Below are 25,562 nucleotides of genomic sequence, written 5' to 3' on the forward strand. Positions count from 1 at the left end.
TATTGTCTTATAAAAGAAGTCCAGGTTAGGTGAGCTCCAGGACATGCTGAACCCATGTACTATGGACTTTATGTTTGTGTTTCCCTAAAATTCGTATGTTGAAACCCTAATTCCCTAATGTAATGGTATTTGGAGACATAGGTATTTGGAGGTGATTAGGACAGGAGATTGGAGCCTTCTTGATGGGGTTAGTGTCCTTATAGGAAAAGACATGAGAGAGCTTGTTTTCAGTCTCTCTCTCTTTCTTTACCTTGGGAAGATACAACAGGAACACAGCTGTTTGCAAGTCAGGAAGAGGGCCCTCACCAGACTTGTAGCCTTCAGAACTCTGAGAAATAGATGTTTGTTATCAACTAGTCCATGGTATTCTGTTGTGTATGCTGTTGCTTTAGTCGTGATTGACTCTTTGCAACCCTATGGACTGTAGCCCGTCAGGCTCCTCTTGTCCATGGGATTCTCCAGGCAAGAATACTGGAGTGGGTTGCCTTGCCCTCCTCCAGGGATCTTCCCCACCTAAAAATCTAACCCACATCTTCTGCACTGTAGGCAGATTCTTTACCCACTGAGCCACCTGTGAAGCTTAGTATTTCGTTAGAGCAGGCCAAACTGACTGAGACATCCTGGTTCAATAATGGCTTCAGGGACCCAGATTTTCACAATCATTTTGCTTGGTAGCTTATGTTATATTATCCTAATCTGGTTCATTTGTGTCCAAATATCTCATTTTGTCCCTGTAAGCCAAGGTTATAAAAGGGAGTCTCCCATAATGAATAAGAGCAAGGACATATTTCCTAGAAGCCCTCCAGAAGTTTCCCTTTGTTCTCATTAGCCAAAATTGTGACACTTAGAAGCATTTAAACCAATCACTGAAAAAGGGAATAGAACCATTATGACTGACTTAAATCAATCAAAACATTCTTGGACTTGAAGTAGGTATATCTAATGTGCATTGTAAGGCCAAAGGAGGTGAGAAACAGGGTTTCATTTAGAAAAAGACAGAGGTTTAAAAAAGAAAAGAGAAAAAATAGGTGGATGAAAAGTAGAAGGAAGGAAGGGAAAAGTAGGGGGAAGGTAAGATCATAGATACAGTACATTATATATATTGTAAATTTCACATTCCAAGAAGACATAGACATTTTTTTAAAAGAGAAAGATAGGGTAAATGCATCAATTGCATTTCTTACATTTGCTAAATTGGGGCAATAAATGTCATTATCAGACAGATTGTATGTAGATTATATCAAGGTATACTATGATATTGTAAAATATCTTCCAGAGATCTTCATCATGTTTTTTTTAGTTTGCATCTGCCTTATATGTACCAGGTTTTATTTTCTCTTTGAAAGATTACTCTATTTCCTAGCTATATTTTATTTATAAAATTTAAAATTCACTTGGAATATATTAAGTCACTATCTTGTTTTCTTTAAAATATTGGCTCTATTATCAACCATTACACAGATTTATGGCTGTTTTACTTTTTCAGAGTAAATATATTCTAATTTTTCACAGGGTGACAGGCAAATATTTTAAAGTTTCCATTATTTAGTGTCAGCAAATAAAATTACTGTATACTTTATTATAAAACATATAATATCAATGTCACTCAAATGTATCATAATTTTAATATACATCTTATACTAGTTTTCTTGGTTTATATAAATTTAACTCTTTGAAAATATAAGCCAAAGGAATCAGTCTTGAGGATATTTAAGCATCAATAATGTATAACCATGTAAGGAAACAATATTAAATAATGTAATAAATAGCGAAAGGAATGTAGTAAATTTAGAAAAACATCAAATGTTCTTAATAGTAAAAAACTTGATGACTAAGAATTATGTTTTATATTAGTATTTTTTTCAACAGAATTATTATGCATTGCTTTTCTAATTGGTATCTAGAGTATATGAAGCACAGGGAATACAAAAATTAAAAGGAAATTAGTAATATTCTTAAGGAGCCTTATCTAACAGAAGAGCCAGCTGACCCCACTGCAGTACCACAAAACACACACATTATTTAGGGGGAGCAAAGAGAGCACACAAAGAGGAGGCACTTAATTCTATTTTGAAGCTTAGGTAAAAGGTTTGACAGGGTTCATGGCTATTTTGTTATCTCATGTTATAAGATAAGATTTTATAGGCATGGATAATAAATACTGTAAATATCTTAAAGATGTAAAAGTTTATTTTCTTATTGCAACTACTTTTTTCATTATTTAAAATAACATGTACTGCATTGCAAAAGTACCTGAAATTCCTTCTAGTTAATACACATGCACATGTGTATTTTGATGTCAGAGTTAAAAGTTTATAAAAACTACTTCCAAATTTTCTTAACATTGGCCAAAGATCAAAAATTTGATCATTTATGTAAAATAGTTCCATGTAACCTGTTTTATGACTTAATAAAATCATACAGCAAAAGCCATATTCTTTCATGCAATAATATAACAAGTAGATTAAACTAGCATTATTCATAATGAGATTACAAGGGAACTTAGTTTTGACTTCCATGTATCTTTAAAACAAATTGAGTAGAATTATTTTCCCAGTGCCTTTCATGAAAACTCAGGTGGTGTCAGGATTTTTGCAGTCAAACGTCATGTTTTTACATTATAAATAAAGGCATCGTCTCATTTCACAAATTAAATTGTCTGGCACCATTATATAATGAAAGCTTTGAAAGTGATTTTAAGTATATCTGCCTTCCACAGATAGGTACTGCAGGAAAGAATTATTTGATCAACAAATGTCTCCTCTTAACTTCTGGCTTCTTTCTTCGCTTGTTTTTCCTCTGTAGCTTGTTAACTGTAGATTCTGAGAAAGGAGAGGGAAGGGAGAAATGAAAGAGGGACCAGGAAAATTATTACCTGCACAGATGTTTAATTGCTACCCTGAGCTTTATTTTTAATTTGCTTGCTTTTTAAAGGCATTCTGAAGCTCTGACATTCTCATATTTATTTTATAGCAGACCACCTTACTAAAATCTCTTACAGATCTACCAGTGTAAACAAAAATTCTCTTGTCATTCCAAATTGGCGATAACATTCAGTTCACTTCAATTCAGATTAGTTGCTCAGTCATATCCAATTCTTTATGATCCCATGGACTGCAGTACGACAGGCTGTCCTGACCATGACCGACTCCTGGAGTCTACTCAAACTCATGTCCGTCCAGTCGGTGATGCCATCCAACCATCTCATCTTCTGTCATCAATTCTCCTCTTAGCTTCAATCTTTGCCAGGCTCAGGGTCTTTTCAAACAAGTAAGTACTTTGCATCAGGTAGCCAAAATGCCGGAGCTTCAGCTTCAGCATCAGTCCTTCCAATGAATATTCAGGACTGATTTTATTTAGGATGGGTTGGTTGGATCTCTTTGCAGTCCAAGTTACTCTCAAGATTCTTCTCCAATACCACAGTTGAAAAGCATCAATTCTTCGGTACTCAGCTTTGTTTATAGTCCAACTCTTACATCCACACATGACTACTGGAAAAACCAAAGCCTTGACTAGATGGACCTTTGTTGGCAAAGTACTGTCTCTGCTTTTTAATTTGTTGTCTAGGTTGGTCATAGCTTTTTTCCCAAGGAGTAAGCATCTTTTAATTTCCTGGCTTGGAGAATTGTGAGCATTACTTTATTTGTGTGTAAGATGAGTGCAATTGTGCAGTAGTTTGGACATTAATTGGCATTGCCTTTCTTTGGGATGGTGATGAAAACTGAACTTTTCCAGTCCTGTGGCCTCTGCTGAGTTCTCCTAATTTGCTGGTATTTTGAGTGTAGCACATTCAAAGCATTATCTTTTAGGATTTTCAATAGCTCAATTGGAATCCCATCACCTCCACTAGCTTTGTTCATAGTGATGCTTCCTAAGGCCCACTTGACTTCACATTCAGGATGTCTGGCTCTAGGTGAGTGATCACACCACCGTGGTTATCTGGGTCATGAAGATCTTTTTTGTACAGTTCTATATATTGTTGCCACCTCTTCTTAATATCTTCTGTTTCTGTTATGTCCATACTATTTCTGTCCTTTATTGAGGCCATCTTTGCATGAAATGTTCGCTTGGTATCTCTAATCTTCTTGAAGACATCTCTAGTCTTTCCCATTCTATTCTTTTCCTCTATTTCTTTGCATTGATCACTGGGGAAGGCTTTCTTATCTCTCCTTGCTATTCTTTGAAATTCTGCTTTCAAATGGGTATATCTTTCCCTTTCTCCTTTACCTTTAGCTTCTCTTCATTTCATGGCTATTTGTAAGGCCTCCTCAGACAAGCATTTTGCCTTTTTGCATTTCTTTTTCTTGGGGATGATCTTGATCACTGCCTCCTGTGTATCTCATGAACCTCCTTCCATAGTTCTTCAGGCACTCTGTTAAATATAATCCTTTCAATCTATTTTTTACTTTCACCATAAAATCATAAGGGATTTGATTTAAGTCATACCTGAATGGTCCTTTTCATTATAGGGGACTGGAATGCAAAAGTAGGAAGTCAAGAAACACCTGGAGTAACAGGCAAATTTGGCCTTAGAATACAGAATGAAGAAGGACAAAGACTAATAGAGTTTTGCCAAGAAAATGCACTGGTCATAGCAAACACCCTTTTCCAACAACACAAGAGAAGACTCTACACAAGGGCATCATCAGATGGTCAACACCGAAATCAGATTGATTATATTCTATGCAGCCAAAGATGGAGAAGCTCTATACAAAAACAAGACCAGGAGCAGACTGTGGCTCAAATCATGAACTCCTTATTACCAAATTCAGACTTAAATTGAAGAAAGTAAGGAAAACCACTAGACCATTCAGGTATGACCTAAATCAAATCCCTTATACAGTGGAAGTGAGAAATAGATTCAAGGGACTAGATCTGATTGATAGAGCGCCTGATGAACTATGGACAGAGGTTCGTGACATTGTACAGGAGACAGGGATCAAGACCATCCCCATGGAAAAGAAATGCAAAAAAGCAAAATGGCTGTCTGAGTAGGCCTTACAAATAGCTGTGAAAAGAAGAGAGGCGAAAAGCAAAGGAGAAAAGGAAAGAGATAAGCATCTGAATGCAGAGTTCCAAAGAATAGCAAGAAGAGATAAGAAAGCCTTCCTCGGTGATCAGTGCAAAGAAATAGAGGCAAACAACAGAATGGGAAAGACTAGAGATCTCTTCAAGAAAATTAGAGATACAAAGGGAATATTTCATGCAAGGATGGGCTCGATAAAGGACAGAAATGGTATGGACCTAACAGAAGCAGAAGATATTAAGAAGAGGTGGCAAGAATACACAGAAGAACTGTACAAAAAAGATCTTCACAACCAAGATAATCATGATGGCATGATCACTCACCTAGAGCCAGACATATTGGAATGTGAAGTCAAGTGGGCCTTAGAAAGCATCACTATGAACAAAGCTAGTAGAAGTGATGGAATTCCAGGTGAGCTATTTCAAATCCTGAAAGATGATGCTGTGATAGTGCTGCACTCATTATGCCAGCACATTTGGAAAACTTAGCAGTGGCCACAGGACTGGAAAAGGTCAGTTTTCATTCCAATCCCAAAGAAAGGCAATGCCAAAGAATGCTGAAACTACCACACAATTGCACTCATCTCACAAGCTAGTAAAGCAATGCTCAAAATTCTCCAAGCCAGGCTTCAGCAATATGTGAACTGTGAACTTCCAGATTTGCAAGCTGGTTTTAGAAAAGGCAGAGGAACCAGAGATCAAATTGCCAATGTCCACTGGATCATGGAAAAAGCAAGAGAGTTCCAGAAAAACATCTATTTCTGCTTTATTGACTATGCCAAAGCCTTTGACTGGGGTGGATCACAATAAACTGTGTAAAATTCTGAAAGAGATGGGAATACCAGACCACCTGATCTGCCACTTGAGAAACCTATATGCAAGTCAGGAAGCAACAGTTAGAACTGGACATGGAAAAACAGACTGGTTCCAAATAGGAAAAGGAGTGCGTCAAGGCTGTATATTGTCACACTGCTTATTTAACTTCTATGAAGAGTACATCATGAGAAATGCTGGGCTGGAATCAAAATTGCTGGGAGAAATATCAATAACCTCAGATATGCAGATGACACCACCCTGATGGCAGAAAGTGAAGAGGAACTAAAAAGCCTCTTGATGAAAGTGAAAGAGGAGAGTGAAAAAGTTGGCTGAAAGCTCAACATTCAGAAAACGAAGATCAATGGCATCTGGTTCCATCACTTCATGGGAAATAGATGGGGAAACAGTGGAAACAGTGTCAGACTTTATTTTGGGGGACTCCAAAATCACCGCAGGTGGTGAATGCAGCCATGAAATTAAAAGATGCTTACTCCTTGGAAGAAAAGTTATGACCAACCTAGATAGCATGTTGAAAAGCATAGACATTACTTTGTCAACAAAGGTCCATCTAGTCCAGGCTATGGTTTTTCCAGTGGTCATGTATGGATGTGAGAGTTGGACTGTGAAGAAATCTGAGCGCTGAAGAATTGATGCTTTTAAACTGTGGTGTTGGAGAAGACTCTTGAGAGTCCCTTGGACTACAAGGAGGTCCAACCAGTCCATTTTGAAGGAGATCAGCCCTGATATTTCTTTGGAAGCAATTATGTTAAAGCTGAAACTCCAGTACTTTGCCCACCTCATGCAAAGAGTTGACTCATTGGAAAAACTCTGATGCTGGGAGGGATTGGGGACTGGAGGAGAAGGGGACGACAGAGGATGAGATGGCTGGATGGCATCACTGACTCTTTGGACACGAGTCTGTGGGAACTCCGGGAGTTGGTGATGGACAGGGAGGCCTGGTGTGCTGCAATTCATAGGGTCGCAAAGAGTCGGACACGACTGAGCGATTGAACTGAACTGAACTGAATAGTCTAGTTGTTTTCCCTATTTTCTTCACTTTAAGTCTGAATTTGGCAATAAAGGGCTCATGTCTTGTTTTTGTTGACTGTATAGAGCTTCTCTGTCTTTGGCTGCAAAGCATATAATCAGTTTGATTTCAGTATTGACCATCTGGTGATGTCCATGTATAGAGTCTCCTCTTATATTGTTGGAAGAGTGTTTTTGCTATGGCCAGTGCATTCTCTTTGTAAAACTCTATTAGCCTTTGCCCTGCTTCATTTTGTATTCAAAGGCTGAATTTTCCCATTATTCTAGGTTTTTCTTCACTTCTTACATTTGCATTCCAGTTCCCCATAATGAAAAGGACATTTTGGGGTGGGGGGGCAGATGTTAGTTCTAGAAAGTCTTCTAGGTCTTCATAGAACCATTCAACTTCAGCTTCTTCAGCATTACTAGTCAGGGCATAGACTTGGGTTACTGTGATTTTGACTGGTTTGCCTTGGAAGCAAACAGAGTTCATTTGGTCATTTTTGAGATAGCATCCGAGGACTGCATTTTGGGCTCCTTTGTTGACTATGAGGGCTATTCCATTTCTTCTAAGGGTTCTTGCCCACAGTAGTAGATATAATGGTCATCTTAGTTAATTCACCCATTCCAGTCCATTTTAGTTAGCTGATTTCTAAAATATCGATTTTACTCTTGCCATCTCTTATTTGACCACTTCCAATTTGTGTTGATTCATGGACCTAACATTCCAAGTTCCTATGCAATATTGTTCTTTACCACATCAGATTTTACTTCCATCACCAGGCACAGCCACAACTGGATGTTGTTTTTGGCTTGGCTCCCTCTCTTCATTCTTTCTGTAGTTATTTCTCCACTCTTTTCCAGTAGCATATAGAGCACCAACGAACCTGGAGAGATCACCTTTCAGTGTCCTCTTTTTGCCTTTTCACACTGTTCATGTGGTTCTCAAGGCAAGAATACTTAAGTGTTTTTCCATTCCCTTCTCCAGTGGACCACATTTTGTCAGAACTATAACATCAGTACAAATATATCTGTTAAGTCTCTTCCATTCTATTTACACCTCTTATTTTTTTTAATATGTTATGTAAGACCCAGCAGACAAACATTGAATATTACAGATATTTAACATCCATGTTTTGTTCTAGACATTCTTATAAATGTTTCCAGCATTTTATTATTTGGTATAATGGTTGGTATTATTTGGTATAAAGTATTCTATAGATTTTTGAATATATTTTTCATCCCTTCTCACATTATATAAAAATATAAACATAATATCTATTTCAAAAATCTACAATTTTTGAAATATTATATTATGATATGTCTTTTTCTATTAGTATTCCAGCTTATCAGGAAAAATGGAATTAAGAAAGAAAAGGAGGGAATCAAAGTGAACTGAAGTCACTCAGTTGTGTCTGACTCTTTGAGACCCCATGGACTGTAGCCTACCAGGCTCCTCCCTCCATGGAATTCTCCAGGCAAGAGTACTGGAGTGGGTTGCCATTTCCTTCTCCAGGAATCAAAGGTGGTCCAATAAAACTGGAGGGGCAGTAAAGCTTGTCCCTCTGTACCCACAGATGGGGAGTGGGTGTAGAAGGAAGATAACAAGAGGACAGTGATTAACATACCAGGCTCTGGTTTCTTGTATCCACCCCTTCAAACTGATCACTGAGAAAGTGTTGCTTTAAGAACTCCTGAATACCAAGAGATACGGGGAGCAAGGATAATTTGGGAGATTGGGACTGACATATACACACTGCTACATATAAAGCTGATAACTAATGAAGACCTACTTTATAGTACAGGAAACTCTACTCAGTATTCTGTAATGACCTATCAGGGAAAATAATCTAAAAATGAATGAATATATGTATATGTATTACTGGCTCACCTGCTGTACATCTAAAATAATGCAGCATTATAAATCAACTATACTCTAGTACAAATTAAAAAATAAAAATAAAAACTCCTGTAAGTTGAAAAATATTGTAAAATCCAACAGCAAACACTGCCCCTAGTGTGAGGGGATTCATTTCTGTCCCTAATGAAAAAATGTGCAAGGGTCTGTGGACACCCCAAGAACTAATCAGAGAGAAGAGGATGCAGAAAGTAAGTGAAAACAGACAAAGCATTCACTCAGATACTATATTCCAATAAAATTCAAAATTCCCAGTGGAAGCTATGAATATCACACTTGAGAGCTGCCAACCCAGATAACAGTCCAGATGGGAACTGTAGTAGATAGTGAATTTGTAAGACACTATCTGGATCCAAGCACAGATCTTCTCTGCTTTCATAAAGAGAGAGTGGACATCCTCATATCCCAGATGCTCTTTGAAGAGAAGAAAGAAGTGGTATTCTAAAAGCATTTAACTCAGGAGAGAGAGTCTCTAAAACGGCTTTCAAATCCAGCAACCAGTAGGAATCTAAACCTTGGATATTACATATATTGACTGTGTTAAAAAAAAAAAAAAAAAGAGGGGGTAATTAAATTTGAAAAGACCAAATTATTATTTATTTGAAAGTGTAAATTTTCAGATTATTCAGCTAGGTAAAACCTGTCCTTTATACATCTGATTATAGTTTGAATAAAACTGTGATGAAGATTATTAAGAATAATACCTGCTTATTTATTTATTAGAAGATATGTTTAGTTTTATAATATGTATTTTCTATATCTTTTGAGAAGATTAATTCTTCAGTTTTCATCTGTTAATGTAAAATGATGATTCCACAATTTTTTTTGACTTTTGAATACTTTAAATTTTAAAAGTTATTGAGCATTTCATAGACTTGTTTATATGGGTTATTTCTATTAATATTTACCACATTCCAAATTGAAACTAAGAAAAAATATAAGTATTTATTAATTCACTTATAATAGCAGTAATACATCCATTACATGTTAATATATTTTTAAATAACTGTATTTGAGATGGTAATATACATATAAAAAAGATACACAGCATCATTAATATCAAGGGAATGCAAATCAAAACCACAATGAAATATCTCATATCTGTCAGGATGGTTATTTTCGATACAACAAGAAACAACTGCTGGTTAGGATTTGGAGCAAAAGGAACCCTGTAAGTGTGAATGCAAATTTGTATATCCACTATGGAAAACATTATGAAAATTCCTCAAAAATTTTAAAATAGAACTACTATACAATCCAGGAACACCACTCCTGAGTATTTATTTATCTGAAGAAAATAAAAACACTAATTCCTAAAGATACATGCATGTGTATGTTCATTGTAGCTGTATTTACAATACCCAAGATAAAGGAGCAGCCTATGTATCCATCAATAGGTAAATGGATAAATAAGAAGTAGTATATATTTATGGAATGTTGCTGCTGCTGCTACTAAGTTGCTTCCATCGTGTCCAACTCTGTGCGACCCCAGAGACGGCAGCCCACCAGACTCCTCCGTCCCTGGGATTCTCCAGGCAAGAACACTGGAGTGAGTTGCCATTTCCTTCTCCAATGCATGAAAGTGAAAACTGAAAGTGAAGTCCCTCAGTTGGGTCCAACTCTTCACGACCCCATGGACTGCAGCCTACCAAGGCTCCTCTGTCCATGGGGTTTTCCAGGCAAGAGTACTGGAGTGGAGTGCATAAAACACAGTGCAATTTTGACGTTTGCAACCACATGGATGGACCTAAAAGTTATTATGCTACTTAAAGTAAGTTGGACAGAACAAGACAAATAGCATATGTATGAAATCCCAAAGGAAAAAATAAGAACAAACATAAAGAAACAGAAACAGAGTCATAGATACAGAGAACAAACAGGTGGTTGCCTGAAGGGGGGAGAACTGGGAGGAAAAAAATAGGTGAGGGAAGTTAAGAGGTACAAGCTTCCAGTTACAAAATAAATGTCACAGGTATAAAATGTTCAGTGTGAGGAATGTAGTCAATCATTATTTAATATCCTTGTATGCTGATAGATGATAACTAGACTATCACAGTGATTGTTTTGAAATATATAGAAATATTAAATCACTATGTGTGTAACTGAAACTAAATAGTGTTGTAGGTCAATTAAACAAACACACTCATAGGAAAGGAAATCAGATCTGTGCTTATCAGAGGCCGTGAATAGATTTCCCTTCCCTCTTACCAGAGGCAAGGGGAAGTAGGATTGGAAGAAGGTGGTCAAAAGGTATTAACTTCCAGTTATAAGATAAATAAGTACTAGGTATGTAATATATAACATGATACATATAATGCTGTATGTTATAAATGAAAGTTGTTTAGAAAGTAAATCCTAAGAGTTCTCATCACAAGGAAAAATTTTTTTTTCTGTTTTTTAAATTTTGCATCTATATGAAATGGTGGATATTCACTAAACTTAATAGGATAAACTTGTCATGTGAATGCATGCTAAATCACGTTAGTTGTGTCTGACTCTTTGCAACCCCATGGGCTGAAGCCCACTACGCTGCTCTGTCCATGGGATTCTCCAGGCAAAAATATTGGGGGAGAGTGCCATTTTCTACTCCAAGGGATCTTCCCAACCCAGGTATTGAGCCCATGTCTCTTGTGTCTCCTGAATTGGCAGACAGGTTCTTTACCACTAGTGCCACTAAATCATTACGCTGTATACTTTAAACTTTTATTCTATACATAGCTCAATAAAACTGGAAGGAAAAAAAAGTAAAAATTAAAACAATTAAAAATAAATAACTGTATTTTAGAAATCAAGAAAAAATTGTGAGGGAATGACACAATTTCATATTGCTGCAAATGTTAATATCTGGCTGTATTTTTATATTTGTTCTTGAATTCACTTATCACACTTTCTGTTGTTTTTGATGTTGTTTAGTTGTTAAGTCGTGTCTGACTCTTTTGCAACCCCATGGGCTGTAGTCCACTAGGCTCTTCTGTGGAATTTCCCAGGCAAGAATACTGAAGAGTGTTGCCATTTATTTCTCCAGGGGATCTTCCAGACCCAGAGATCGAATCTGAGGTCTTCTGTATTGGCAGATGGATTTTTTGCCACTAAACCACCGGGGAAGCCCACACTTTCTGTATTTCATTTATTTATTTATTTTTTAATTTTTATTTTTACTTTATTTTACTTTACAATACTGTATTGGTTTTGCCATACATTGACATGAATCCACCACGGGTGTACATGAGTTCCCAAACATGAACCCCCACTCCCACCTCCCACTCCATATCATCTCTCTGGATCATCCCTGTGCACCAGCCCCAAGCATCCTGTATCCTGCATCAAACATAGACTGGTGATTTGTTTCTTACATGATGGTATACATGTTTCAATGCCATTCCCCCAAATCATCCCACCCTCTTCTTCTCCCTCAGAGTCCAAAAGTCTGCTATACACATCTGTGTCTCTTTTGCTGTCTCACATACAGGGTCATCATTCTCATCTTTCTAAATTCCATATATATTTGTTAGTATACTGTATTGTTGTTTTTCTTTCTGGCTTACTTCACTCTGTATAATAGGCTCCAGTTTCATCCACCTCATTAGAACTGATTCAAATGTATTCTTTTTAATGGCTGAGTAATACTCCATTGTGTATATGTACCACAGCTTTCTTATCCATTCATCTGTTGATGGACATCTAGGTTGTTTCCATGTCCTGGCTATTATAAACAGTGCTGCGATGAACATTGGGGTACATGTGTCTCTTTCAATTCTGGTTTCCTTGATGTGTATGCCCAGCAGTGTGCTTGCTGGGTCATAAGGCAGTTCTATTTGCAATTTTTTAAGGAATCTCCACACTGTTCTCCATAGTGGCTGTACTAGTTTGCATTCCCACCAACAGTGTAAGAGGGTTCCCTTTTCTCCACACCCGCTCCAGCATTTATTGCTTGCAGACTTTTGGATCGCAGCCATTCTGACTGCTGTGAAATGGTACCTCATTGTGGTCTTGATTTGTATTTCTCTAATAATGAGTGATGTTGAGCATCTTTTCATGTTTGTTAGCCATCCGTATGTCTTCTTTGGAGAAATGCCTATTTAGTTCTTTGGCCCATTTTTTGACTGGGTCATTTATTTTTCTGGAATTGAGCTGCAGGAGTTGCTTGTATATTTTTGAGATTAGTTGTTTGTCAGTTGCTTCATTTGCTATTATTTTCTCCCATTCAGAAGGCTGTCTTTTCACCTTGCTTATAGTTTCCTTTGTTGTGCAGAAGCTTTTAATTTTAATTAGATCCAATTTGTTTACTTTTGCTTTTATTTCCAATATTCTGGGAAGTGGATCAAAGAGGATCCTGCTGTGATGTATGTCGGAGAGTGTATTGCCTATGTTCTCCTCTAGGAATTTTATAGTTTCTGGTCTTAGCGTTTAGATCTTTAATCCATTTTGAGTTTATTTTTGTGTGTGGTGTTAGAAAGTGATCTAGTTTCATTCTTTTACAAGTGGTTGACCAGTTTTCCCAGCACCACTTGTTAAAGAGATTGTCTTTCCTCCATTGTATATTCTTGCCTCCTTTGTCAAAGATAAGGTGTCCATAGGTGTGTGGATTTATCTCTGGGCTTTCTATTTTGTTCCATTTATCTATATTTCTGTCTTTGTGCCAGTACCATACTGTTTTGATGACTGTGGCTTTGTAGTAGAGCCTGAAGTCAGGCAAGTTGATTCCTCCAGTTCCATTCTTCTTTCTCAAGATTGCTTTGTCTGTATTTCATTTATTTTTTATGTGTATTTACCTTTTATATTTCATATAACCTCTGAAAACTCCACTACATTCTCATTAAAAAAAAAAAAAAAAGCAGTGAAACAAAAAGTACAAAGTCTTGGTATTATTATGAAAATAGTTGTGATATCCCTGAGCCACTGAAGTGGTCTCAGACTATGATATATGGATAGGGTTTATGACTTTACTGTAGAGATTAGTTAAATATGAAAAGCAAGACTCTTGGTATCCACCCCATTTTCTAGACCAAACTCTTGCCTCTGTACTCCTGTTATTCACAAATGATACACTATCTAAGTGGCATCTCCTAGTCACTGCTCTCTAGGACTCCAGTGCAGCCCAGGTTGGTGCCTTTCTGAGTTATTGGCACCATGAGACTCGGATAATTCTGCATATCCCACCACCTGTGTAGCAATGGCTGCTTTCCTCCAATCCCAGTATAATTTGAGCTATTGTTACAAAACAGGAACAATTTGGAAACCCAAACAACACATTATTTACTAATAAACACATATCTGGAATTCAAATTTTTGAAATTGTTAGGTTGACCATTGACTGTTTTATTATGCTGCATAGACATAAGGAGAAATAAAACCACGAGTTTTATTTTCAAAAATGGTTCAGTTTTTCTAAAACTATGGGCCTTTTATTTTCTGTTAAAGGGTTGTGTGTTTAGACCATACTGAGTTTGGGAGTAAATTTGTGAAATAAGTGCTCCCTAAATAAAACATGGCTCCTGTGATAGGAAAAACCACTGTTTCACATGCTAAAGTCTGCAGTGGCAGCATGGAATTGTGTGTTTTTATTTTTCAATTTAGATTTAAATTATTTATCTAATTTATCTAAAATAATTCATCTAAATTTATTATTTATTTATCTAAATTTATATAAAATTATTTATCTAAATTTATCTAAATCTAATTTATCTAAAATTAAATTAGATATATTAATTTTATTTTTAATTTAGTTTTTATTTTATTTTAGATCCTAAGGGAGGCTTTGCTCTGTATTAGCTTATGTGTCTGAAGTTGAAGATGTCTGAGAATACCAAAAAAGGCAGTTTCCTTTAGATAAAACTTGATGAATGCCATCATGTTAAATTAATTTAGGTACGTCTTGACTACTTAGACACAATGACTATTCTTTTTAAAAAATATTGTTTAGTTAGTTAATTGACTCCATTCATGGAATTCTCTTGGCAAGAATACTGGAGTGGGTTGCCATTTCCTTCTCTAGGGGATCTTCCTGACCCAGGAACGGAAATCATGTTTCTTACATCTTCTGCTTTGGTAGGCATATTCTTTACCATTACTGCCAACTGGGAATCCCTTAAAACATAAAAATTCCTATAATTTTCATTCAGAAAGCAATCACTCACATTCTACTCCCTGCATTGAGGATTTACTATCTTTCAAATATTTCCAGTCAATTTCTTTAAAATCATGAAACTAAAAATAAAAAATTAACACAGACTAAATTGGAGAAATTTACACACAGTCTTTATCTCAAGTGAAGAGACGTCACAGTATTGGAAAGAAATTAAGTCAGTTCTAGAATTGTGGAAAATTATGTAAGAGGTGGGAATACCAGACCACCTGACCTGCCTCTTGGGAAACCTATATGCAGGTCAGGAAGCAACAGTTAGAACTGGTCATGGAAGAACAGACTGGTTCCAAATAGGAAAAGGAGTATGTCAAGGCTGTATATTGTCACCCTGCTTATTTAACTTCTATGCAGAGTACATAATGAGAAACGCTGGGCTGGAAGAAGCACAAGCTGGAATCAAGATTACTGGGAGAAATATTAATAACCTCAGATATGCAGATGACACCACCCTTATGGCAGAAAGTGAAGAAGAACTAAAAAGCCTCTTGAGGAAAGTGAAAGAAGAGAGTGAAAAAGTTGGCTGAAAGCTCAACATTCAGAAAACGAAGATCATGGCATTTGGTCCCATCACTTCATGGGAAATAGATGGGGAAACAGTGGAAACAGTGTCAGACTTCATCTTTTTGGAGTTTCAAAATCACTGCAGATGGTGACTGCAGCCATGAAATTAAAAGATTCTTACTCCATGGAAGGAAAGTTGTAACTAACCTAGATAGCATATTCAAGAGCAGAGACATTACTTTGCCAACAAAAGTCCGTCTAGTCAAGGCTATGGTTTTTCCTCTGGTCATGTATGGATGTGAGAGTTGAAACTTTGAAGAAAGCTAAACACTGAAGAATTGATGCTTTGAACTGTGGCATTGGAGAAGACTCTTGAAAGTCCCTTGGACTGCAAGGAGATCCAACCTGTCCATCCTAAAGGAGATCAGTCCTGGGTGTTCATTGGAAGGACTGATGCTGAAGCTGAAACTCCAATACTTTGGCCACCTCATGTGAAGAGTTGACTCATTGGAAAAGACCCTGATGCTGGGAGGTATTGGGGGCAGGAGGAGAAGGGGACGACAGAGGATGAGATGGCTGGATGGCATCACCGACTGGATAGACGTGAGTTTGAGTGAACTCCGGGAGTTGGTGATGGACAGGGAGGCCTGGCATGCTGTGATTCATGGGGTTGCAAAGAATCAGACACGACTGAGTGACTGAACTGAACTGAAAGAAGGAAATTAAACTTTTTTATCTCAAGTTCTTCAGGAAACAGATGAAGTCTTTGACTCCTCTCTTTAAGAAGGAAAAGTGAGCAAGTCTACAAAATGTTTCATAAATTTTTACTGAATTCATGACATCTATCTTTAAACTTCGAAATGTTTTATGGATCTCAGATAATTTAAGAAAATTTACAAATGAAAACACATGAATTTTAATTAAATGGAAATAAGCAGCTGTACTAATTTTGATAAATATTTCAGTCTTTTACAGTTAATGATTGTTATCTATTCATGTAGCCGAAGCTGAAAGTACCAAAAATTATTACTCAGACAACTCTCATGCATGCTGTTTTTGAATTATAATTTTGACAGGTTCACAACGGTGCTTTCTGACTCATGTCTTCTCAATGCCAAAGCTCAAAGACAAATTCACTTTCTCAAAAACCAGTCAAATCATATCAGTAAGATTTAAAGAAAATAAACTTTGGGTGAATTTATCATATCTTATGGGTCATCAGGTGAGCCATTACTACAGTGCTGATAAAAGTTTGGCTGATTAGGAGTTTTGTGATTTTTTTTCTTCTAGAGAAGCTATTCATAAAAGATGTAATGATAGCCATATATGTATTTTTCAATATTCTAGTAGTTACATTAAAAATAAAAGGAAGCTGGTGATAGTAATTTAATATTATAATTTTAATTAACAGTACAGTTCATTCTTCATCAACACAGGTTTGATTTTTGTTTTTTACAAAGTTTGGATATATTTGGTCTTCTATAACTTTTATAAAACAATAAATAAAACAACCTATATTTTTAGTTTTAAAAATTATTCAATTACTTACAGTTTGTATTTTTCAATATTTTATAAACAATTCAAAAAATATACTTACCCCTGAGAACATATTAAACACCTTAGCTTTAAGCTGAACATAATAGACCACTTGGAGTAGGAAACGACAGCCCACTCCAGTGTGCTTGCCCGGGTAATCCCATCGATAGAGGAGCCTGGTGGGCTACAGTCCATAGGGATGCAAAAGAGTTGGACATGACTTAGTGACTGAACAACAAAAAGAACTAGACCATCAATGTATTTTGACTCCAAGCGAAACAATTAGAAGCATTGTATTCAATATATTGGTTTAATACAATTAAGTGCATTGTATTGTGTTAACTCAAGTGTCAGAAGATTAATGTTCTGTTCCTTGAGGGTTTTGTGAGAGTGTTCACCACTCAGTGTTTACCAAAATGTCACAACATCAAATGACCAAGCACCACATTTAGAAAATATCTGGGCACTTAAAAAGCAGACAGAAATCACAGTGCATTCAATAAATAAGTCTGTTTTGTTTAGAATGATGAATACAAATTAAAGAATTCCAGAAATCAAGAATGAAATAAATGATACCAGAAAAACAGGCTCATTTTTTTTAGAACAATACAGGTTTGAGCTATGTGGATCCACTTATAAGAGAAAGTTTTTCAATGTACAGTTAGTCCTAAATATTCACAGGCTCTCATTCATGGATTCTATCAATGGGAAGATCTTGGTTTCCATCTATGACTAGTTGAATCCATTGATGAGAGATCTTTGGATACTGAGGGTTGACTGTTAATCCAAAATATCATTATTTCAACATGTAATCAATATAAAATAAATGTCCATTTTACATATTTTCAAACTAAATCTTTGTCATCTAGTATTTATTTCATACTCACAGCCTATGTCAATTTTGACTAGATATGTTTCAAGTGTTCAATACCCACATCTGACTGGTACCTACTGAATAGATAATGAGGGACTAGAGACTGATCTAAGGGAATCATAATGTTTTTCTACATTTTGTAAAAATTTAGAATGTATATTTGTTGCCGTTCAGTTGCTCAGGCCTGTCCAGCCCTTTGTGACCCCATGGACTGCAGCACACCAGACTTCTCTGTCCTTCACTATCTGCCAGAGTTTGCTCAAACTCATGTCAATTGAGCAGATTATGCCATCCATCCATCTCACCCTCTGTCATCCTCCTCTCCTTCTGTCCTCAATCTTTCCCAGAATCAGGGACTTTTCCAATGAGTTGGCTCATTGCATCAGGTGGCCAAAGGATTGGAGCATCAGCTTTAGCATCAGTCCTTCCAGTGAATATTCAGGGTTGATTTTCTTTAGGATTGACTGGTTTTATTCCTTCGATGTCCAAGGGACTCTCAAGAGTCTTTTGCAGTACCATAATTTGAAAGCATCAGTTCTTCAGCACTCAGCCTTCTTTATGGCCCAGCTCGCACATCCATACATGATTACTGGAAAAACCACAACTTTGACTATACAAACCTTTGTCAGCAAAGTGATATCTCAGCTTTTTAATACACTTTCTAGGTTTGCCATAGCTTTTCTTCTGAAGAACAAGCATCTTTTAACTTCATGTCTGCAGTCACTGTCCTAAGTGGTTTTGGGGCACAAGAAAACATAGTCTGTCACTGATGGGACTGGCTGCCATGATTTTAGTTTTTTGAATGTTGAGTTTTAAGCCAGCTTTTACACTCTCCTCTTTCACCTTCATCAAGAGGCACATTAGTTTCCCTTCACTTTCTGACATTAGAGTATTGTCATATGCATATCTGAGGTTGTTGACATTTCTCCCAGCATTCTTGATTCCAGCTTGTGTTTCATCCAGCCTGGCATTTCACATGACATACTCTGCATATAAGTTAAATAAGCAGAGTGACAATATACAGCCTTGATGTACTCCTTTCCCAGTTTTGAACCAGTCAGTTGTTCCATATCCAGTTCTAACTATTTCTTCTTGACCTACATACAGGTTTTTCAGGAAGCAGATCGTATTCCCATCTCTTGAAGAATTTTCCACAGTTTGTTGTGATCCACAGAGTCAAAGACTTTAGCCTAGTCAATGAAGCAGAAGTAGATGTTTTTCTGTAATGCCCTTGCTTTCTCTATGATAAAACAGATGTTGGTAATTTGATCTCTGGTTCTTCTGCCTCTTCTAAATGCAGATTGTACATCTGAAAGTTCTTGGTTCACATACTGATGAAGCCTAGCTTAAAGTAGTTTGTACTTTGAGCATTACTTTGTTAGCATGTGAAATGACTGAAATTGTGTGGTTGTTTGAACATTATTTAGCATTGCATTTCTTTGGGGTTGGAAAGAAAACTCACCTTTTCCAGTCCGGTAGCCACTGCTGAATTTTCCAAATTTGCTGACCTATTGAGTGTAGCACTTTAACAGCATCATCTTTCAGGATTTGAAATAGATCAACTGGAATTCCATCACCCCCACTAACTTTGTTCATAGTGATGCTTCCTAAGGCCCACTTGACATCACACTCCAGGATGTCTGGCTCTAGGTGAGTGATCACACCTTTGTGACTGTGGCTCAGATCATGGACTCCTTAGTGCAAAATTCAGACTTAAATTGGAGAAAGTAGAAAAATTAACTAGACCATTCTTATATGACCTAAATCAAATCTCTTATGATTATACAGTTGGGGTGACAAATATATTCAAGACATTAGGTCTGATAGACAGAGTGCCTAAAAAACTGTGGGTGAAGGTTTGCAACACTGTAAAGGAGGCAGTGATCAAGACAATCCCAAAAAAAAAGAAATGCAAAAAGGCAAAATTGTTGTCTGAGGAGGGCTTACTAATAGCCATGAAAAGAAGAGAAGAGAAACGTAAAGGAGAAAAGGAAAGATATACGGATTTGAATGCAGAGTTCCAAAGAATAGGAAGGGGAGATAAGAAAGCCTTCCTCAGAGATCAGTGCAAGGAAAGAGAGGGAAACAATAGAATGAGAAAGACTAGAGGTACCAAGGGAACATTTCATGCAAAGATAGGCACAATAAAGGACAGAAATGGTATGGACCTAACAGAAGCAGAAGATATTAAGAAGAGGTGGCAACAATATACAGAAGAACTGTACAAAAAAAGACATTCATGACGTAGATAACCATGATGGTGATCACTCATCTAAAACCAGACATCCTGGAATGTGATGTCAAGTGAGCCTTAGGAAGTATCACTATGAACAAAGTTAGTGGAGGTGATGAAATTCCAGTTGAGCTAGTTCAAATCCTAAAAGATCATGCTGTGAAAGTGCTGCACTCAATATCCCAACAAATTTGGAAAACTCAGCAGTGGCCATAGAACTGGAAAAGGTCAGTTTTCATTCCAATCTGAAAGAAAGAATACTCAAACTATCACACAATTGCATTCATCTCACACACTAGCAAAGCAGTGCTCAAAATTCTCCAAGCCAGGCTTCAACAGTATGTGATCCATGAACTTCCAGATGTTCAAACTGGATGTAGAAAAGGCAGAGGAACCAGAAATCAAATTGGCAAAATCTGTTGGATCATCAAAAAAGCAAGAGAGTTCCAGAAAAACATCTACTTCTGCTTTACTGACTACACCAAAGCCTTTCATTGTGTGGATCACAACAAACTGTGGAAAATTCTTAAAGAGATAGGAATACCAGACCACCTGACTTACCTCCTGAGAAATCTGTATGCAGGTCAAGAAGCAACAGTTAGGAGCTGGTCATGGAACAACAGACTGGTTCCAAATCAGGAAAGGAGTAAGCCAAGACTGTATATTATCACCCTGCTTATTTATCTTAAATGCAGAGTACATCATGAGAAATGATGGACTGGATGAAGCACAAGCTGGAATCAAGATTGCTGGGGGAAATATCAATAACCTCAGATATGCAGATGACACCACCCTTATGTCAGAAAGCAGAAAAGAACTAAAGAGTTTCTTGATGAAAGCAAAAGAGGAGAGTGAAAATCTGGCTTAAAACTCAACATTCAGAAAGCTAAGATCATGGCATCTGGTCCCATCACTTCATGGCAAATAGATGCAGAAACAATGGAAACGAGGACAGACTTAATTTGGGGGGCTCCTAAATCACTTCAGATGGTGACTGCAGTCATGAAATTCAAAGATGCTTGCTCCCTGGAAGAAAAATTATGACCAACCTAGACAGTGTATTATAAAGCAGAGACACTACGTTGCCAACAAAGGTCTGTCTAGTCAAAGATACAGTTTTTCCAGTAGTCATGTATAGATATGAGAGTTGGACTATAAAGAAAGCTGAGTGACAAAGTATTGCTGCTTTGCAATTGTTGTGTTGAAGAAGACTCTTGAGAGTCCCTGCAAGGAGATCCAACCAGTCCATCCTAAAGGAACCTAGTCCTGAATATTTATTGGAAGGGCTGATGGTAAAGCTGAAATTCCAATACTTTGGCCACCTGATGGGAAGAATTGACTCATTGAAAAAAACCCTGATGCTGGGAGGGATTGAAGGCAGGAGGAGAAGGGGACAACATAGGATGAGATGGTTGGTTGGCATCACCAATTCGATGGACATGAGTTTGAGTAAGCTCTGGGCTTTGGTGATGTACAGGGGCCTCTGCCATGCTACAGTCCTTAGGGTGGCAAAGAGTCAGACATCACTGAAGGACTGAACTGAACTGAACTGAATAAGTAATAGGATAGGAGGAAATGGTATATATATTTAAATGTTCTGCAGAGAAAGCTCTGAAATATGCAGCTTTTTTTTTCTTTTCTTTTTTTTTTAGAGGGTAAAAACTACACTGTCATGTAACTGTCAACAAAATGTATTTGTTATATAAGATACATCTTTCCAAGAAAACAATTTGACTTTCTGTTAGTTCTCACCATTAAGTTTTGCTTTTGAGATCCAGAGAGAAAATTGTCAACATGTCTTTCCCTATACCAGATTGTCCAGGAACCTACAGAGACAAAGACACACACAGACACATAGACCCAAAGATACACAGACACATACACACACACACACAACTACACACACTTGGAAGTGTTTTAGTTTATTCCTTTATTCTTGGAATACTGTATATTCAAATTTGTTTATCTAAAAAGAGAAAAAAACAATGCTATATGTTATTACCCATTTTTCATGCTTGCATCAGTTATATCAGAGATTGATGATTTATGTTATTCAGTAGTCCACTTTTCATAAAGTCTGTCTCTAATTATATCTTTAATGTTAAAAAGAAAGAAAAGCGAGAGAAAGCCTTGGCTCTTATCCAATGCATCTAGTATTTTAAATATTCCTGTTTTTAAAATGGACTAAGTAATCTTAGCAAAATTTTAGCCAATCACATTAAAAATGCTTGGTAAAGCTGACCGTGGTATAGTGATTATGAAGCAGCTGAAATTCTTAAATTCCTTGGCAATTTTCAAGAATATGCTTGTTTTAAAGAGTGCTTTTGGTAGAAGCCACTGAATATATAACTTTGAGTTTTATCTGAACTTGGTCGACTCATGACATTTTATCTCATCAGCAGAGAAACTACATTCTCAAAATGAGGTTGCTAAATGTTTTTAACAACATAATGATTGCAAAGATGAAATTGAAATTCTTCAGATGTATAGGAGCTTCAGTTTCTTTTAAGATCAAATTGCCAGGCCCATACTGAGATGTGATGATCTCTCCCAAATGATGTGTATTCAGTTCAGTTTTGTTCAGTTGTTCAGTTGCTCAGTCGTGTCTGACTCTTAGCAACCACATGGATCGCAGCCTACCAGGCTCCTCCGTCCACGGGATTTTTGAGGCAAGAGTACTGGAGTGTGTTGCCATTGCCTTCTCCAGCTAATGTCCTGACAACTAACCTGTTAAAAATCACAAAATTTGATATGCTCTGACTGTGCTGTGTTTAGTCTGTCAGTCATGTCTAACCTTTTGCAACCCCATGGACTGTACCCCACAAGGCTCCTCTACCCATAGGGTTCTCCAAGCAAGAATACTGAAGTGGGTTGCCATCCCCTCCTCCAGGGGAACTTTGCAAACCAGGAATCAAATCCAGGTCTCCCACATTGCAAATGGATTCTTTACCATCTGAGCCACCAAGGAATCCTTAACTAATATGCTGACTAATAGCCTATTAAAAATCACAAATTAATATATGATATTTAAAATCATATCTGTTTTCAAATTCAAGGTTATATAATTTGAAAAAAGCATATGTAAAATAAATTTTATATGATTTTTAATATATATATATTTATATTAGGAAAAGTATCTTGATTAAGATAACCAAAACTTTGTACACACTATTTCCATATAATTCAACCATTATTTCAAGCAATTCATTGTTTTATTTGACTTAGTATAAATAATATTGCTGTGGTCTGTGTTTTTTAACAATTATCGTAAAGTAGACCTAGTAAGGTGAACATGTGAAGTATACTCAATAGAACTGAATATTTTGATCCTTGATCACTCATTTGTGCTATAAATTGGAAAACAGGAGAATTTGTCATAAAAATAACACAAAGAAGGTTGATATACTCTACCCACTTGTGAGACTTGTAGGATAACTAATTTTGATGTGTATTTTTGGTATTTATCAATTTAACACTTTATCTTTTGTATGCATTTACCTCTAGAACATCTCCATAGGTGTAGTGGAGCAAAATTTATGAAAAATTTTTATTAAACAGGAATGGTATGAAGGTAGGAAAGAGTAGGGAAAGATGTTGGTTGAATAAATATAGTGTGAATAAAAAAATAAAATTAATAAAAACTCAAAACATAAGTTGTGTAAGAAAACTTAACTAATAGTTCTTGCCCTAAGGATTGTCCAATCTTGTTTAAAATACAAATATTTGGGCTTGAAAGAATGTACTTAAATAATTCTTCAGAATAAAATACACAAATGCAGTTGAACTTTAATCTTTCATTTGTTGTTTCGCATGTATTATTTATTTTTTACTTAAATATCATTAGGGGATTTTAATTGATTTCAACTTCTTAGGTGAGAAAATTAAAGCTCAAATCTGAAAAAAAAACAAAACCCACATGATGTCTAGATAACTACTTATGTAAGATCAAAGATAGAGAGTATACAAATTGGGCTTTAAAAAAAAACATGTAATATATGCAATCATGGGAGAAAATATACTTTTTCTGTTAAATTTTAGAACAAAATCTCAAACTTATACTTAGTCCAAAATATAACTGAAGTCTAGACTTATGGTAATTTTTCTATACTACATACAGTTCCATGGGAAATGTTATACAGAGTTAAAACTTGATAGTATTCAAACTCATAATCTTCTGGAGGAAAAGAAAATTTCAAATCACTAATTGTGCCTCCAACAATTTTAAAAGAATTTCTGACCTGAGAATGGAGGACCAATAATATGGAGGCAGAAAAGATAACTCAGGGCATTGAAAATATGTGGAGAGGATAGAACACAGTCTCTTCTACAGCTACAAATTTCAGAAGCCAAATCACTTCAGTTCTGAGTTTAAACCAGTTTTTTCTTTCCTATTTTTTTTTAAATAAACTGTATTTTTGGTGTGATTTTGGGATCCAGCAAAGCTCAGCAGTGAGTTCAAAGAATTTCCAAGTTCTTTGTCTCCTAAACATGAACAGCCTTTCTCACTATCAGCAGGCCTGACCAGAGTGGTACAATTGATAAACCTATATTAACACATCATAATCAGCCAAAATCTATAGGTAAAAATAGAATTCAATCTTGATGTCTCTTCTATGAGTTTGACAATAATGTGTTCACATATATCCATAATTACAGTATCCTGAAGAGTGTTTTCACTGCTATAACAACCCTCCATGATCCATTCATTGATCATCTTACTCCCTTTAACCAAAATCCAGTAATCACTAATCTTTTAGTGTCCTCATCAATTCAGTTCAGTCACTCAGTCGTGTCAAACTCTTTGCGATCCCATGGACTGAAGCAAGCCAGGACTCCCTGTCCATCATCAACTCCTGGAGCTTACACAAACTCATGTCCATTGAGTCGGTGATGCCATCCAACCATCTTATCCTCTGTTGTCCCCTTCTCCTCCTGCCTTCAATCTTTCCCAGCATCAGGATCTTTTCCAATGAGTCAATTCTTCCCATCAGGTGGCCAAAATATTGGAGTTTCAGCTTCAATATCAAGTCCTTCCAGTGAATATCCAGGACTGATTTCCTTTAGGATGGACTGGCTGGATCTCCTTGCAGAGACTCTCAAGAGTCTTCTCCAACACCACAGTTGAAAAGCAGCAATTCTTTGGAACTCAGCCTTCTTTATAGTCCAACTCTCATATCCATACATGACTACTAGAAAAACCATATCTTTGACTAGACAGACCTTTGTTGGTCAAGTAATGTCTCTGCTTTTCAATACGCTGTCTAGGTTAATCATAGCTTTTCTTCCAAAGAGCAAACATCTTTTAATTTCATGGCTGCAATCACCATCTGCAATGATTTTGGAGCCTGTCCCTGTTTCCGTTGTTTCCCCTATTTGCCATGAAGTGATGGGACCTTAGTTTTCTGAATGTTGACTTTTAAGCCAACTTTTTCACTCCCCTCTTTCACTTTCATCAAGAGGCTCTTTAGTTTTTCTTCACCTTGTGGCA

The sequence above is a fragment of the Capricornis sumatraensis genome, chromosome 10 (genome assembly GCF_032405125.1).
Source record: "Capricornis sumatraensis isolate serow.1 chromosome 10, serow.2, whole genome shotgun sequence".
Classification (NCBI taxonomy): Eukaryota; Metazoa; Chordata; class Mammalia; order Artiodactyla; family Bovidae; genus Capricornis; species Capricornis sumatraensis.